Here is a 19650-nt window from a genome sequence, read left to right as displayed (position 1 = left end):
ACGTTAAACTAGACACTGTAAATGCTAGGACACTAGGTTAAACTGTAAACAGACAGTGATCCCTTTTCGCAGTCTCCTCTGGGTTATTGTCTGCCTAAATGGCATGGGGTTGCATTTTTGTTTTCAACTTTACAGGCTTTTACAACTTTCTGTGAAACTATGATTTTTTAAATTATTGTAGCTTAGTGTTCATATACTGTTAGTCGCTTTGGACAAAGTGTCCACTTCTAAATACCCTAACCATAACCATTATGCAATTACGTCAGCAAAAACAAGTCAGTCTAGTCTTACTAGGTCCACAGAGAGATATAACATCCACCTTCTGTCAAGATGATGGATGGGGGGCCCCCTAATTAAGGTCAGAGGTCAAATTATAAATTCGCTGATTCAGGGGGGCGTTACCTTCCAGATCATTCTTGATCACGTGAGGTAGGCGTATCTTATGACGTCATGATGGGGAGGTCTTATTTTCTGCAGGCGTGTCTTATGACATCATACAAAGGGGCGGGACCGTTCTTGTTTTTCTGGAACTTTCAGCAACATCGGCGTAACTTTGCTTTGTGCCTTGAAACCGTAAAAAGTGTAGAGTTTTTTTGTAAAAATGTATAAAAGAAGTCATTTTTTTAGTTTTTAAAATGTATAAGAAGTTTGTAAAATGTATTATTGAAAAATAAAAAGAAATTAAAATAAAAGTCTGTAAAGCACAACCAGAGAGTGTGTGAGAGGGACAACCGTGTTGAACAGTTAACTTTTGTTGCCGGGGGCCTGTGCGGCGTGCGTGGCTTGCGAGGGCTCTGAACTCGGGGGAGCTTGGGATTCCTTAGGATTCCTTAGGATTCCCCGGGCCTAGTAGCGGGCAGAGGCAGGCAGGCAGGCAGGCAGACAGAGTCCCTGGGATGGGACTCTGCGCGCGCGCGAGAGAGAGAGAGAGCCTGAAGTCTGGAGCTCTTAGTCGCACGTCTTCTCCCTCCGACGGTTTGGCTGAAAGTGACTGAAAAAGCGGGAAGGATTAGGGGCGTGATCAAACAAATGGGGAGGAATCAAAAAATGCCTGTGGGCCGGGCTAGAGGCTGACTGTACAGGCACAGCAGGGGGTAGAGGTTGACCTTGCACATGCACATGTATGTTGCAAACGTAGGGGCATTCCTTAACCATCGAGTCACGCTACGTCATCAAGCACGAGGTTCGCAAACACAGAGAGGATAAAAGGAGCAGGTGCAATCGAGCCCCGGTAACCTTTTTAAAATTCTCCTTCTCTGCAGCATCAGCGCGCATAAGAGGTGAAACCTAGGCTAGCCATTGTGTGAAAATGGCTGAGCAGATGCAAACAGGCACTGGGTAACCTTTTTAAAATTCAGCTTTAAGCCTTATGGCCTGCGATTGAAAGTTCAAGCACAATAGAGGGTGGTGTAGGATTACATACATGTAGCCTATGTTGCAAACACAGACATTCCTTAAGCATTAAGACACGCTGCGCCATCAAGGACGAGGGTCGTAAAAACAGAGAGGATAAAAGGAGCAGATGCAAACGGGCACTGGGTAACCTTTTTAAAATTCAGCTTTAAGCCTTATGCCCTGCGATTGAAAAGTTCAAGCACAATAGGGGTAGTGTAGGATTACATACATGTAGCCTATGTTGCAAACCTAGGTATTCTTTAAGCATTAAGACACGCAGAGGCTCGTAAAAACACAAAGAGGATAAAAGAGCTAGAGAGAAAGAGCTAGAGAGAAAGAGCAAACATGGCTGAGAGAATGAGCGGCAGTGCTAGCGGCAGTGTCTGCGCCAGTGAGGAAGAGGCGCTCACTATTGATATGGATGCTGTTGCGGGGCCGTCTAGCGGAGCAGGCACTCCTCAAAACAGGATTTCTAAACCTGACGAAGGCTTGGCGAACGCTCCGGCAAGGAAAAAACCTAAGCCCATTTTTACCTCCAGATATCAAGATCCTCCTCCCAACGAGTTAGGAGGAAAAGAGAGATGGTGTAATATCATTTTAGGCTACGACTTTCATTTTCAATTGGGCCAACTGAGTCTGTATACTATGACTGAACAACAGATCGAGGGGTCTCCTCCAAAGGACCCCATCATTTTGAGATCTTATGACTTTAAAACGTGTCAAGGAATCATCGGTAACTGTTTGAAAGGTAAAACGGAGGGAGAAGAGAGTATCTCTGCGGTGTGGTGCTCTGTACCTACAAATGATGAGAACGTTGTCTATCAGGTGTTTTTGTTGCCTGAAGAATGAAGCTCCGCCGTCTTTCTTTACACTCTCTCGTCAAGTGGGTGACGATGAGGAAAAGGCTACAGTGTAAATTGTGATTAGTTCGCTTTACTTAAAAAACTGTGAAAACCTGTTGCCTTAGAAAAAGTAAGTAAATTAACTTGTTAAAGTTTGTTGTACTGTATATTGTATAATATTCTGAGTTGTAAATTCATACGAAAGTTGTTGTTACTCACACACTCACAAACAAACACACACACACACATCCATATGAACATGTATACAGACACACACACAACAAAATGTAGTCATTCAAACTAACTTGAGCTTCAAACTAACTTGCTTGCTTAGGCTACTTAAAGATTATTAAGTAATTATTCCAGTTGTTAATACACCTTATATAGCACATTAACTTCCACAATTTTGCATTGACATAGAATGTAATGCTAAACTGTTTTCATTCATATAATGACAAGATTTACCACAAACATTACAGAGTGTGCACCCTGCATGTATGAAACTCAGGCTTTTAATACACATTTTTAGTTTGTGCAGAAGGTGATGTTGGAGTTAGCCTTAAGGGGTTGCATGAGAAATGTATGTTAGATTGTGTAAAATACCCTATAGGGTTTATAGGCATATTAAGGCCTGCATCTGCATAATCTATCTTTAATAATCAATTTTTCTGATTTTTCATAAAGCCAGATTGTATTTGAGTATATACTGTAGACATATCAGCCTCACTACTTTAACTAAAGCAAACATTTTATATTCAACAGTTAATATTGAGATTGGATGTCAGTTGTCAATAAAAGACTGCGTCGTTACATTCCTTGTGTCACTGATTCCTTGTGTCCTTGTCTTCTGCCTCACACATTCTTTATACATAGCGCCGAACCCTCATTATAGCCCCAAAATGAACACGGAATTCCACTAAACGTAGCATTCTACCTTGTTTTGAAGGGACTGGTTGTTTTTTGAATGGTCTGGCACTTGCCTAAAGCTAGCCTCTAGTGTGAATTTGGTGAGGTTTCACGTGTACTCTTCAGTTTAGAGATTGAGGCGTCTGATGCTCTGTGTTTCCGTGTGATAGTGAGGCCTTGCTGTTCCGGACAGTATTATTTGGCGACCTTCAACATTTTATCCATTCCTACTTGTGATAATAAACTGTATAAAATAATAAACTCTCTCGTTCAATCCTTAATAATAAGCCTAATAAGGCTCATTTCCATAATGTTACACTTTCTTCATGGAATGGTGGGCATTTCATTCATTCATCATTGCTGTAAGCATTCTTGCGTGCGTTCATTTCTGAACAGAATTCACAATCAAATTGACAGATTCACATTGTCAGATTCAGATGTTTTTTTTGTAAAATGTTTATGTGCACCGAGTAATACTTACTTGACTTACTTACTTAGTATAACTTACATAAATAAGTTCCTTTACTTGTCTTTTCCAGGCAATCGGTTTCCAAATTGTTTAAAGTGTAGTTGTATAGTTAACACATCAGATTTTACAGTGTACATTACTGTGTGTACATGATTCAAGTGTAATCGGATCATTTGGTGTGTTTGTGATTTGACAACAAAATAGAGTTTCATTTTAAAACAAGTGTTTCATTTTGTAAAAGATCCGAGGGATTCTGTTATTTGGCTGTGGCGGCTGTGTGTTAATTGTGTTTTTCGGAAAAAAAAATTTGAATTTGAAATTTCAAAATTCTGCTTAAGCAATGGAAGGAAAAAAAAACTGTAACAACAGTTCTGCTCACACCGTTCTCTAAAAATTTGCTCCACGATCTTACGAAGCCCCCTTTAGTCAAATAAATCTCCTCAGGTTGTAATTTTAGGCTATTCTCTTTTGACAACTCAACTGTTTCCACAACTTTGTGTTCTGGAGATTTTAATCATTTTACATCTCTGAATGACAATATATCTTGTTTTATACTTTGAGAATCCCCACATTTTTTTGTTTAGATCAGAAAACCGCATCGGAAATCAGTTTCCGTCCTTTAATAGAGCATTGTTCAATTTCCAATAACCTCATAGTGTTGGAAAATCTGAGGGGTCTGTTTATCCGGACAAATAGCAGACTGGGGAAACGTAAGACATGATCAATCCACGATCAATCCACGATTTGAGCGTTACGTTTTTTATTTGACATAGTGATGTCCAAACCTCCTGCACATATCTGTACATACAGTACTGTGCATATCCGTCTATATGGTTTTCTTATAATCATTTCTTATAATATATTCTGTAAATAAGCTGCATACATCTATAGTATTCTTACTACTATTATAAAGTTACTGCTACTTCATTGCACATATCTGTAGCCTACATGTTGTTCATACATTGTTCATATGCTATATAGGCCTACTGCTAATACGCTGCACATATTTACCTTCTGGGTTTACCTTCTGTAAACCAGCTATTCTTTTCAATTTCTTGTCCTGTCCGTCTATAATTTATATATCACATTGCACTTTCCTGCTTTTTTTACACTTCTGGTTAGACGCAAACTGCATTTCGCTAACTTTGTACTTGTACTCTGCATAATGCCAATAAAGTTGAATCTAATCTAAGACCCAGCAATTCAAGTTGAATCTACTTGACAAATCACTGGCAAATTTGCAGTGCATGTATTCGAGTCCTACCGCACTCTTTGTGTTGCACCCTGTGCATGTAAAATGTGCTATATAAATAAATACTTACTTACTTACTTAACGGAGCGCACAAACTTTCTTTTCAAAATGGCGGACATAGCATTTTTCTCATTTTTATAGCGATGCAAGGGGTGATTGATGAAATTTTTGGGGGTGTGTTAGTTTTTAACAGTGTTTCATTGGTTGATAACAGTTCAGGGGGGAGTGTTGTAACATAAAGACATAAAAAGCATCGGGTAGGTGTGTACCGAGTAACTAACTTTCAAGACAGTCAAACCAATAACTTGTCAAGAGTTTCTGGACCTGTATTTACAAGGATGGCCGAATCGCATACACCAAGAGTATCCGTTTCCAAGAAAAGAGTTACGCTCACGTCGGTTAGCAACAGGCTAATGGATCCTGAAATAACTTTTGCAGCAAAAAGAGGAAAGCCGGAAACATTCGTAAACTTTTTTCATAAACCGAGCAATGCTCTGGAATACCAATGGATGTTGAGTGATGGTCGCATAGGAGGCTATGTTTTTGACAAAGAAGAATGCAGTGTGAAGCTATATGTTTTGGCTTCACCGTATTTGGTGTTTTCAGAGGGGATGCTACACATCTCATTTTGTGCTGCCGATTGGATAATGTTTAGGGATATTTGGAGTGATCTTGAACTACCTGTTTCGGATAGCACCTTCACAGCATCATGGAATAGTTCGGTCTATACCAAATGTTACCATATTTATGCTAATTGTCTTGAAATAGAACCACAGGGGTTCATTCACCTGTGTAGTGATGACTACAGAATAGCAACATATGCTGAAGCAATATTTACTGCAGAAAATGATGTAGAGAAATTCGTACAAGGTCCTAAAGTGAGGTATCTATGGAAAGACATGCTTGTTTTAAGTAATGTTTTCAAAAAGGTTGATAGATTGTTCAAATGTAGTGTTGGCTTGGATAGATACCAAAGGATCAAGAGGCGTCTTTTCCCGATGCGTTGCCTTGATCTAGCCAACAATTGTGAATCGTCAGCTTTGGAATCAACGCCCCTCGTTTACGAAGCTTAAACAGTGAGCATGCAAAGGGTCACTTCAGTCTCAGCGATAACTTGAAACTTGAAATGGCTGAAGAGTATGTTTGACTTAACGAAATGACAGACATACAAGAAGAAGAAAATGCTGAAACACCAATGATTGTCTCGTCAACAAATACCTGTGAATCCTCTGAAGCTACCGGATTTGGTTGTCACTACCTTACAACATCCTAAAGGCGTGTGTGTGCAGCATGCATATCATCGCTGAGAAGTTATGTGAGAATTGTTTCGGCGGTGAAGTCCGGATGCCTACTACTAGCAGAAGCACATAGGGGATCTAAAAAACAGAGACTTTTTAAGCCAGAATTGTTGGTGTGAAAAATACTTTTTTCAAAAGATCATTGTGTTAGAAACAGGCAATCAAAAGATTCTGACTTTTCAAGATTCTGTTATAGCCTACCATAGAATTTGCAGTGCTTAATGCCCTTAAAAACAAATAATGCTTGCTAGGTCATTGTCTGAAGACTGCTCTAACCTATTGTATGTAGAGTAGGGGCCTCCATTAACAAACCATATCACGTAACAGTATGTGAAATTTGAAAAAACATATCATAGACAACATATAATAGCTGTATGTACATATACTGTAGATGTTTGTATCATTAATTTGTATGAAAATGTGTTTTTTGTATTTATAGATAGCTTTTAAACTAGTTTGATACTTTACCATTGTAAATGTGTTTGTGTGGGTGACAATAAATGTTATCAAAATCAATATTTGGTGAAAAGGTTATCATGACGGACCCTCTAAATGCGGTTTACTATACACCATCCAGTGAGGGGTCTTTCAACGATAAAACAAGATTAAAAGAAGCTGTATTTAAAGATACAGGTGTACGTTTGTCTGACAAAGATGTCACCGACTGGTTATCTGTCGAGGATTCTTATACACTTCACAAAAATATGCATGTTAATTGCAAGATAATTGTTTTGAAACAGTTTCAAGCAGACTTGGTGGATATGCCTATATACTCAAAGTAGAATGATAACTTTAAATATACGTTCACACACATAGACATTTTTAGCAAATATACCTGGGTATGTATGAAAATAATAATTGTATAAAGAGTTGAATCCATTTTAAAGGAGGAGGGCCTCAGAAATTGCATGCAAACGGACCGTGGGGCAGAATTCTTCAACAAACATATTTTTTGTATTAAAAGAGACTATTACTTTAATAACTCAACAGCACTGAAGAAACATATTGTAAGCTTATTCATTTAAAACAAATAAAAACTCCCGGTGGTGACTTTAGAACTGACTGTGGGCACTAATCTGATGGCGGTGACAGTGGCCTCATTACAACATACAATTCCAAAACTTATACCACTCAAGTCAATAGCTTCTTGCTTAACAACTTTGTTATTTTTTGGACCAATGGTTAAATAATCCTGAGCACTGAGATAAACATTTTTCAAGGAATATAAGGTACAATTAAGCAATATCATTATTAAAAGTACCCATCATCAAATATTAAATAATCATAGTAAAAAATAAAGTCATTACCAGTAGGAATTATGCATCACTGACATCATCTTAAACCGTCATCTAGTGCCCCTACTCATGCTAATTCATAATAATACATTGTATTGTTCTGAAAACTGGATTGTAAACTGTATTTATGACGTGAAGAACAGATAACAAATAACAATTGTGAGCACTGTGGCAAACATTCAATAAGAAACATATTGGTTCAATTAGCAATAGGCTATCATTAAATGGTGTTCAAATGCTATTGTTCAAATGCTAATTGACTATTGTTATAGATGTTAAGGAAAGGATGTTTTGTGTGTTTTATCTATCTTTTCCCATGTAAATGTTAAGTTTTTTGTGGAAGCCAGCTTTCACAAACATTAGCTATCATTTTCCTAACTAGCAGTGTTAGCTCATAGATATGAGCATAGACTAACATGGTAAGCCAAACATATGCGCTAATTCAAAAAGGATGGTAACGTTATAACATTAGTGTTGGTGAAAGAAGCCTGGTATGTGGATGCATGCAGTAAGCATGATCAGGGCTGTACGTTAACTTTTTTGCAAGTAACACCGGTGCTACAGAGGTTGAAAGTTTTGTAGCACCAGCCATAAATTCTGTTTCATCGGAATAAAATCAATTCAAAATCATGGTTGGGATCTAGGGCTACTGCAACTGGATTGATAAAAGGTCATGTAGTTGTAAAAATCTCACCCGGCTACATTGTGTTTGAGAAGAGCAAAATCTATCAGTATGGTATGATATGCCATGCTATTTTGTTGTTGAATTTATAAAAAACAAAAAAATAATCCCTGTCAGTTCCATGCAGTTCAACTTTTCAACGGGTATCAGAAAGAGAGGTCATGCTACTCCGTCTTCAGTGTCCCGCTGGCGAGACGGTTATCCCCCCTCTCCCACCTCCCCCAACATTCTAAACCAATTGTATGCACCGTATTGCTATGTAGCATGGCAATGGTATACACCATTTGAAAGCTTGGACTCTTGGGAATCCAAACATGACAACTTTTCATGTACAATCTGTATAGTGCTTTACATTGTCAGATTAATCTTACTATGTCTCACTTAAATTTCATCAAAAATGCCCTCCTCCCCCCTCTATCACCTTTGGTGCTTCCCTATCTTCTAACTGCAGTGTATATCCTTAGCAATAAGTAGATTCAGCATATTGGGTCTTGACATATTCACAGGAATCCATAGAAATGGAATCTTCATGCTGTTTTATCCAATATTCGATGTGCAGATGTATAGTCCATTTTATACACACCCATTGAAGCAACAAAGAAAATGGAACAAAATGAGACTTTTGTGTAATTGTTCCATATTTTGCGTAGTCATTCTATATCAGAAACCCTGACATACAATTCAAATAGTCTACAAGAAACTTCAGAGTGTTATCTTTCATTTGATACCAAGATTATGCTTCTACACAAAAGGGGTTCATATGCATGTAAGCATTTGATTGTCAGTATGCATATGAACCCCTTTTGTGTAGAAGCATAATCTTGGTATCAAATGAAAGATAACACTCTGAAGTTTCTTGTAGACTATTTGAATTGTATGTCAGGGTTTCTGATATAGAATGACTACGCAAAATATGGAACAATTACACAAAAGTCTCATTTTGTTCCATTTTCTTTGTTGCTTCAATGGGTGTGTATAAGATGGACTATACATCTGCACATCGAATATTGGATAAAACAGCATGAAGATTCCATTTCTATGGATTCCTGTGAATATGTCAAGACCCAATATGCTGAATCTACTTATTGCTAAGGATATACACTGCAGTTAGAAGATAGGGAAGCACCAAAGGTGATAGAGGGGGGAGGAGGGCATTTTTGATGAAATTTAAGTGAGACATAGTAAGATTAATCTGACAATGTAAAGCACTATACAGATTGTACATGAAAAGTTGTCATGTTTGGATTCCCAAGAGTCCAAGCTTTCAAATGGTGTATACCATTACCATGCTACATAGCAATACGGTGCATACAATTGGTTTAGAATGTTGGGGGAGGTGGGGGAGGGGGGATAACCGTCTCGCCAGCGGGACACTGAAGACGGAGTAGCATGACCTCTCTTTCTGATACCCGTTGAAAAGTTGAACTGCATGGAACTGACAGGGATTATTTTTTTGTTTTTTATAAATTCAACAACAAAATAGCATGGCATATCATACCATACTGATAGATTTTGCTCTTCTCAAACACAATGTAGCCGGGTGAGATTTTTACAACTACATGACCTTTTATCAATCCAGTTGCAGTAGCCCTAGATCCCAACCATGATTTTGAATTGATTTTATTCCGATGAAACAGAATTTATGGCTGGTGCTACAAAACTTTCAACCTCTGTAGCACCGGTGTTACTTGCAAAAAAGTTAACGTACAGCCCTGATCATGCTTACTGCATGCATCCACATACCAGGCTTCTTTCACCAACACTAATGTTATAACGTTACCATCCTTTTTGAATTAGCGCATATGTTTGGCTTACCATGTTAGTCTATGCTCATATCTATGAGCTAACACTGCTAGTTAGGAAAATGATAGCTAATGTTTGTGAAAGCTGGCTTCCACAAAAAACTTAACATTTACATGGGAAAAGATAGATAAAACACACAAAACATCCTTTCCTTAACATCTATAACAATAGTCAATTAGCATTTGAACAATAGCATTTGAACACCATTTAATGATAGCCTATTGCTAATTGAACCAATATGTTTCTTATTGAATGTTTGCCACAGTGCTCACAATTGTTATTTGTTATCTGTTCTTCACGTCATAAATACAGTTTACAATCCAGTTTTCAGAACAATACAATGTATTATTATGAATTAGCATGAGTAGGGGCACTAGATGACGGTTTAAGATGATGTCAGTGATGCATAATTCCTACTGGTAATGACTTTATTTTTTACTATGATTATTTAATATTTGATGATGGGTACTTTTAATAATGATATTGCTTAATTGTACCTTATATTCCTTGAAAAATGTTTATCTCAGTGCTCAGGATTATTTAACCATTGGTCCAAAAAATAACAAAGTTGTTAAGCAAGAAGCTATTGACTTGAGTGGTATAAGTTTTGGAATTGTATGTTGTAATGAGGCCACTGTCACCGCCATCAGATTAGTGCCCACAGTCAGTTCTAAAGTCACCACCGGGAGTTTTTATTTGTTTTAAATGAATAAGCTTACAATATGTTTCTTCAGTGCTGTTGAGTTATTAAAGTAATAGTCTCTTTTAATACAAAAAATATGTTTGTTGAAGAATTCTGCCCCACGGTCCGTTTGCATGCAATTTCTGAGGCCCTCCTCCTTTAAAATGGATTCAACTCTTTATACAATTATTATTTTCATACATACCCAGGTATATTTGCTAAAAATGTCTATGTGTGTGAACGTATATTTAAAGTTATCATTCTACTTTGAGTATATAGGCATATCCACCAAGTCTGCTTGAAACTGTTTCAAAACAATTATCTTGCAATTAACATGCATATTTTTGTGAAGTGTATAAGAATCCTCGACAGATAACCAGTCGGTGACATCTTTGTCAGACAAACGTACACCTGTATCTTTAAATACAGCTTCTTTTAATCTTGTTTTATCGTTGAAAGACCCCTCACTGGATGGTGTATAGTAAACCGCATTTAGAGGGTCCGTCATGATAACCTTTTCACCAAATATTGATTTTGATAACATTTATTGTCACCCACACAAACACATTTACAATGGTAAAGTATCAAACTAGTTTAAAAGCTATCTATAAATACAAAAAACACATTTTCATACAAATTAATGATACAAACATCTACAGTATATGTACATACAGCTATTATATGTTGTCTATGATATGTTTTTTCAAATTTCACATACTGTTACGTGATATGGTTTGTTAATGGAGGCCCCTACTCTACATACAATAGGTTAGAGCAGTCTTCAGACAATGACCTAGCAAGCATTATTTGTTTTTAAGGGCATTAAGCACTGCAAATTCTATGGTAGGCTATAACAGAATCTTGAAAAGTCAGAATCTTTTGATTGCCTGTTTCTAACACAATGATCTTTTGAAAAAAGTATTTTTCACACCAACAATTCTGGCTTAAAAAGTCTCTGTTTTTTAGATCCCCTATGTGCTTCTGCTAGTAGTAGGCATCCGGACTTCACCGCCGAAACAATTCTCACATAACTTCTCAGCGATGATATGCATGCTGCACACACACGCCTTTAGGATGTTGTAAGGTAGTGACAACCAAATCCGGTAGCTTCAGAGGATTCACAGGTATTTGTTGACGAGACAATCATTGGTGTTTCAGCATTTTCTTCTTCTTGTATGTCTGTCATTTCGTTAAGTCAAACATACTCTTCAGCCATTTCAAGTTTCAAGTTATCGCTGAGACTGAAGTGACCCTTTGCATGCTCACTGTTTAAGCTTCGTAAACGAGGGGCGTTGATTCCAAAGCTGACGATTCACAATTGTTGGCTAGATCAAGGCAACGCATCGGGAAAAGACGCCTCTTGATCCTTTGGTATCTATCCAAGCCAACACTACATTTGAACAATCTATCAACCTTTTTGAAAACATTACTTAAAACAAGCATGTCTTTCCATAGATACCTCACTTTAGGACCTTGTACGAATTTCTCTACATCATTTTCTGCAGTAAATATTGCTTCAGCATATGTTGCTATTCTGTAGTCATCACTACACAGGTGAATGAACCCCTGTGGTTCTATTTCAAGACAATTAGCATAAATATGGTAACATTTGGTATAGACCGAACTATTCCATGATGCTGTGAAGGTGCTATCCGAAACAGGTAGTTCAAGATCACTCCAAATATCCCTAAACATTATCCAATCGGCAGCACAAAATGAGATGTGTAGCATCCCCTCTGAAAACACCAAATACGGTGAAGCCAAAACATATAGCTTCACACTGCATTCTTCTTTGTCAAAAACATAGCCTCCTATGCGACCATCACTCAACATCCATTGGTATTCCAGAGCATTGCTCGGTTTATGAAAAAAGTTTACGAATGTTTCCGGCTTTCCTCTTTTTGCTGCAAAAGTTATTTCAGGATCCATTAGCCTGTTGCTAACCGACGTGAGCGTAACTCTTTTCTTGGAAACGGATACTCTTGGTGTATGCGATTCGGCCATCCTTGTAAATACAGGTCCAGAAACTCTTGACAAGTTATTGGTTTGACTGTCTTGAAAGTTAGTTACTCGGTACACACCTACCCGATGCTTTTTATGTCTTTATGTTACAACACTCCCCCCTGAACTGTTATCAACCAATGAAACACTGTTAAAAACTAACACACCCCCAAAAATTTCATCAATCACCCCTTGCATCGCTATAAAAATGAGAAAAATGCTATGTCCGCCATTTTGAAAAGAAAGTTTGTGCGCTCCGTTAAGTAAGTAAGTAAGTATTTATTTATATAGCACATTTTACATGCACAGGGTGCAACACAAAGAGTGCGGTAGGACTCGAATACATGCACTGCAAATTTGCCAGTGATTTGTCAAGTAGATTCAACTTGAATTGCTGGGTCTTAGATTAGATTCAACTTTATTGGCATTATGCAGAGTACAAGTACAAAGTTAGCGAAATGCAGTTTGCGTCTAACCAGAAGTGTAAAAAAAGCAGGAAAGTGCAATGTGATATATAAATTATAGACGGACAGGACAAGAAATTGAAAAGAATAGCTGGTTTACAGAAGGTAAACCCAGAAGGTAAATATGTGCAGCGTATTAGCAGTAGGCCTATATAGCATATGAACAATGTATGAACAACATGTAGGCTACAGATATGTGCAATGAAGTAGCAGTAACTTTATAATAGTAGTAAGAATACTATAGATGTATGCAGCTTATTTACAGAATATATTATAAGAAATGATTATAAGAAAACCATATAGACGGATATGCACAGTACTGTATGTACAGATATGTGCAGGAGGTTTGGACATCACTATGTCAAATAAAAAACGTAACGCTCAAATCGTGGATTGATCGTGGATTGATCATGTCTTACGTTTCCCCAGTCTGCTATTTGTCCGGATAAACAGACCCCTCAGATTTTCCAACACTATGAGGTTATTGGAAATTGAACAATGCTCTATTAAAGGACGGAAACTGATTTCCGATGCGGTTTTCTGATCTAAACAAAAAAATGTGGGGATTCTCAAAGTATAAAACAAGATATATTGTCATTCAGAGATGTAAAATGATTAAAATCTCCAGAACACAAAGTTGTGGAAACAGTTGAGTTGTCAAAAGAGAATAGCCTAAAATTACAACCTGAGGAGATTTATTTGACTAAAGGGGGCTTCGTAAGATCGTGGAGCAAATTTTTAGAGAACGGTGTGAGCAGAACTGTTGTTACAGTTTTTTTTTCCTTCCATTGCTTAAGCAGAATTTTGAAATTTCAAATTCAAATTTTTTTTTCCGAAAAACACAATTAACACACAGCCGCCACAGCCAAATAACAGAATCCCTCGGATCTTTTACAAAATGAAACACTTGTTTTAAAATGAAACTCTATTTTGTTGTCAAATCACAAACACACCAAATGATCCGATTACACTTGAATCATGTACACACAGTAATGTACACTGTAAAATCTGATGTGTTAACTATACAACTACACTTTAAACAATTTGGAAACCGATTGCCTGGAAAAGACAAGTAAAGGAACTTATTTATGTAAGTTATACTAAGTAAGTAAGTCAAGTAAGTATTACTCGGTGCACATAAACATTTTACAAAAAAAACATCTGAATCTGACAATGTGAATCTGTCAATTTGATTGTGAATTCTGTTCAGAAATGAACGCACGCAAGAATGCTTACAGCAATGATGAATGAATGAAATGCCCACCATTCCATGAAGAAAGTGTAACATTATGGAAATGAGCCTTATTAGGCTTATTATTAAGGATTGAACGAGAGAGTTTATTATTTTATACAGTTTATTATCACAAGTAGGAATGGATAAAATGTTGAAGGTCGCCAAATAATACTGTCCGGAACAGCAAGGCCTCACTATCACACGGAAACACAGAGCATCAGACGCCTCAATCTCTAAACTGAAGAGTACACGTGAAACCTCACCAAATTCACACTAGAGGCTAGCTTTAGGCAAGTGCCAGACCATTCAAAAAACAACCAGTCCCTTCAAAACAAGGTAGAATGCTACGTTTAGTGGAATTCCGTGTTCATTTTGGGGCTATAATGAGGGTTCGGCGCTATGTATAAAGAATGTGTGAGGCAGAAGACAAGGACACAAGGAATCAGTGACACAAGGAATGTAACGACGCAGTCTTTTATTGACAACTGACATCCAATCTCAATATTAACTGTTGAATATAAAATGTTTGCTTTAGTTAAAGTAGTGAGGCTGATATGTCTACAGTATATACTCAAATACAATCTGGCTTTATGAAAAATCAGAAAAATTGATTATTAAAGATAGATTATGCAGATGCAGGCCTTAATATGCCTATAAACCCTATAGGGTATTTTACACAATCTAACATACATTTCTCATGCAACCCCTTAAGGCTAACTCCAACATCACCTTCTGCACAAACTAAAAATGTGTATTAAAAGCCTGAGTTTCATACATGCAGGGTGCACACTCTGTAATGTTTGTGGTAAATCTTGTCATTATATGAATGAAAACAGTTTAGCATTACATTCTATGTCAATGCAAAATTGTGGAAGTTAATGTGCTATATAAGGTGTATTAACAACTGGAATAATTACTTAATAATCTTTAAGTAGCCTAAGCAAGCAAGTTAGTTTGAAGCTCAAGTTAGTTTGAATGACTACATTTTGTTGTGTGTGTGTCTGTATACATGTTCATATGGATGTGTGTGTGTGTGTTTGTTTGTGAGTGTGTGAGTAACAACAACTTTCGTATGAATTTACAACTCAGAATATTATACAATATACAGTACAACAAACTTTAACAAGTTAATTTACTTACTTTTTCTAAGGCAACAGGTTTTCACAGTTTTTTAAGTAAAGCGAACTAATCACAATTTACACTGTAGCCTTTTCCTCATCGTCACCCACTTGACGAGAGAGTGTAAAGAAAGACGGCGGAGCTTCATTCTTCAGGCAACAAAAACACCTGATAGACAACGTTCTCATCATTTGTAGGTACAGAGCACCACACCGCAGAGATACTCTCTTCTCCCTCCGTTTTACCTTTCAAACAGTTACCGATGATTCCTTGACACGTTTTAAAGTCATAAGATCTCAAAATGATGGGGTCCTTTGGAGGAGACCCCTCGATCTGTTGTTCAGTCATAGTATACAGACTCAGTTGGCCCAATTGAAAATGAAAGTCGTAGCCTAAAATGATATTACACCATCTCTCTTTTCCTCCTAACTCGTTGGGAGGAGGATCTTGATATCTGGAGGTAAAAATGGGCTTAGGTTTTTTCCTTGCCGGAGCGTTCGCCAAGCCTTCGTCAGGTTTAGAAATCCTGTTTTGAGGAGTGCCTGCTCCGCTAGACGGCCCCGCAACAGCATCCATATCAATAGTGAGCGCCTCTTCCTCACTGGCGCAGACACTGCCGCTAGCACTGCCGCTCATTCTCTCAGCCATGTTTGCTCTTTCTCTCTAGCTCTTTCTCTCTAGCTCTTTTATCCTCTTTGTGTTTTTACGAGCCTCTGCGTGTCTTAATGCTTAAAGAATACCTAGGTTTGCAACATAGGCTACATGTATGTAATCCTACACTACCCCTATTGTGCTTGAACTTTTCAATCGCAGGGCATAAGGCTTAAAGCTGAATTTTAAAAAGGTTACCCAGTGCCCGTTTGCATCTGCTCCTTTTATCCTCTCTGTTTTTACGACCCTCGTCCTTGATGGCGCAGCGTGTCTTAATGCTTAAGGAATGTCTGTGTTTGCAACATAGGCTACATGTATGTAATCCTACACCACCCTCTATTGTGCTTGAACTTTCAATCGCAGGCCATAAGGCTTAAAGCTGAATTTTAAAAAGGTTACCCAGTGCCTGTTTGCATCTGCTCAGCCATTTTCACACAATGGCTAGCCTAGGTTTCACCTCTTATGCGCGCTGATGCTGCAGAGAAGGAGAATTTTAAAAAGGTTACCGGGGCTCGATTGCACCTGCTCCTTTTATCCTCTCTGTGTTTGCGAACCTCGTGCTTGATGACGTAGCGTGACTCGATGGTTAAGGAATGCCCCTACGTTTGCAACATACATGTGCATGTGCAAGGTCAACCTCTACCCCCTGCTGTGCCTGTACAGTCAGCCTCTAGCCCGGCCCACAGGCATTTTTTGATTCCTCCCCATTTGTTTGATCACGCCCCTAATCCTTCCCGCTTTTTCAGTCACTTTCAGCCAAACCGTCGGAGGGAGAAGACGTGCGACTAAGAGCTCCAGACTTCAGGCTCTCTCTCTCTCTCGCGCGCGCGCAGAGTCCCATCCCAGGGACTCTGTCTGCCTGCCTGCCTGCCTGCCTCTGCCCGCTACTAGGCCCGGGGAATCCTAAGGAATCCTAAGGAATCCCAAGCTCCCCCGAGTTCAGAGCCCTCGCAAGCCACGCACGCCGCACAGGCCCCCGGCAACAAAAGTTAACTGTTCAACACGGTTGTCCCTCTCACACACTCTCTGGTTGTGCTTTACAGACTTTTATTTTAATTTCTTTTTATTTTTCAATAATACATTTTACAAACTTCTTATACATTAATACATTTTAAAAACTAAAAAAAAATACTTCTTTTATACATTTTTACAAAAAAACTCTACACTTTTTACGGTTTCAAGGCACAAAGCAAAGTTACGCCGATGTTGCTGAAAGTTCCAGAAAAACAAGAACGGTCCCGCCCCTTTGTATGATGTCATAAGACACGCCTGCAGAAAATAAGACCTCCCCATCATGACGTCATAAGATACGCCTACCTCACGTGATCAAGAATGATCTGGAAGGTAACGCCCCCCTGAATCAGCGAATTTATAATTTGACCTCTGACCTTAATTAGGGGGCCCCCCATCCATCATCTTGACAGAAGGTGGATGTTATATCTCTCTGTCCACAGTTCAATTGCAAACTTTGAGTCAATTTGAAAGTGAAAGCTAGTAAGGATAAGCATCTACACACACATTGACCCATTCAATGACAAGTCCGCCACCAGCAGACTTGTTTACAAAGAGCCAGCATGTAAGTTATTTCACAGCTTACGGGGAGATCGGTGAGGAGCTACATGGTACCATTAAATAACACGTCCAAGGTCAGTTTGAGGGTCAAATCATATGCTTTATCTGTATATGTCCAACTTAAAGTGCATGGACTAATAAGGTCTTTCAGTAGCTAAGCAGTAATTTTCTTGTACACTGCCGCAATTGTGGAAAGGTTTTGTGTTTTTGTGTTGGCTATTGTGAATTTACAGTAGGAGTGGCTTTTACTGTGAATGACACATTTCAAAAACAATATACAATTAATGATGGTTGGAACCAAATTTAATATCTTTTTTCTAGATGTCTCCCAGATGTGTCCTTGGGTACATGTTAATGTGAAATTTAGAAATTTATCGGAACTCCCCCTATTACCGTCGGCCCCGTATTTCCACCGTCTTACGTGTATGTGTCACTTAGTATCCATTTCTATACAAACCAAGACGGCGGACTCCTAAAGAAACGCAACCACCCACACCATAGGTGTATCGGAATTAGCTGTGTACCAAAAATGAAATTTTACCGTGATTCGAAGAGCTGTAAACAGTGTTGTAAGGCTGCGTGTACACAACCGCTTGGAGCTCCAGTGGAATTTTAATTCATGACGAGAATTCTCGGTCTAACTGTTCATGTGCCTTTGAAACGGCGTAAATAGGCGACCCATCAGGCCAGCACTATAACTCAGAGCGTGGTAAACAAAATCGGATATTTCAGGCAGTAAATGCTCCTGTTAAGAACCAAACCAGATTTTGTTCAAATCTACACACCTATGGCTACTGAAAAATGTAAGGTTCATTTAGCAAATGTTATTTTGAAGTGTTAAAAAACATCGTTGTTTTAGAATTTCTGAGCAAAAGTGGTGATAATTGGGGGTTTTACGATAGACGCTTCTCATATCTCAGTGCTCTACAGTGCGCCCATGTCACACGTGTGCAAGAACAATTGTGGCGTGCGAGTGTAATATACTGTATAGCCTAGCCTACATTTGGGCGCACTGATGCGAGTGACATTGTTAATTATGTCAACATTTATCTGCAACATTCACCGCAATGCCCTAGCTGGGCATCGGGCATCCTTCCATCCATCCGTGAGCGGTGCTGCACTTCACTGTCTGGTCGAGGGGATCTCTCGGGACAGCTGGACCTTGGCTACAATCCTCTCTGCGGGAGACCTGCCATGGCCGCCGAGCTGTTGCTGACCTGAGAGCTGCCATGCCAACTGCAGACTAACTGGGCCTCTGACATCCTTCCATCCATCCGTGAACGGTGCACTTCACTGTCTGGTCGAGGGGATCTCTCAGGACAGCTGGACCTAGGCTAGCTACTCTGCGAAAGATCTGCCGTGGCCGCCGAGCTGTTGCTGACCTGCGAGCTGCCATGCCAACTGCAGACTAACATTAGCCTAGCGGTGAGGAGCTGCAGTCTCACGGAGTAACAGACGGTCGCTGTTAGAAGTCCACTGAGTTGCGGATCTACACGATCGCCCACTACTTCAGACTGTGCTTCCAGTGATCTCCAGACTGCAGTCTACAAGGCCTAACGTTAACGTGATCTCCAGACTGCCAGTGAATTCACCGGGTTGATCATTTGCTAACGTTAAAGAACTTTGTTGGCATATCGGTTGTGAAGACTAGGGATCGACCGATATCGGGCCGATATTTGCGTTTTTTACGTGTATCGGCATCGGCCGATAAGCCGCTGCATTCGCCGATAGTTTTTCCCCGCATTATTTACATACAGGCGTCCACAGGCAGCTCTGTGTTGCTGGAGACGCTGCAATTCACGTGCAGACTGCCCCTCCCCCACGAGCAGAGTGCTGAAAGCCTGCTCTTCAAGACAACTGTAGCCTGCAGCAGGAGCTGTTGTTGATTTGGGGAGGGGGCTTTTACTTTGACAGAGTGATTGACGGGACGAATAAAGTCTCGTGTCCGTGGCAAAGTATCGTTTGATTTCGTTTGTTATTCATTA

The sequence above is a fragment of the Alosa sapidissima genome, chromosome 3, assembly GCF_018492685.1.
Source record: "Alosa sapidissima isolate fAloSap1 chromosome 3, fAloSap1.pri, whole genome shotgun sequence".
NCBI classification, from domain to species: domain Eukaryota; kingdom Metazoa; phylum Chordata; class Actinopteri; order Clupeiformes; family Clupeidae; genus Alosa; species Alosa sapidissima.
This window is presented reverse-complemented; position numbering follows the sequence as displayed.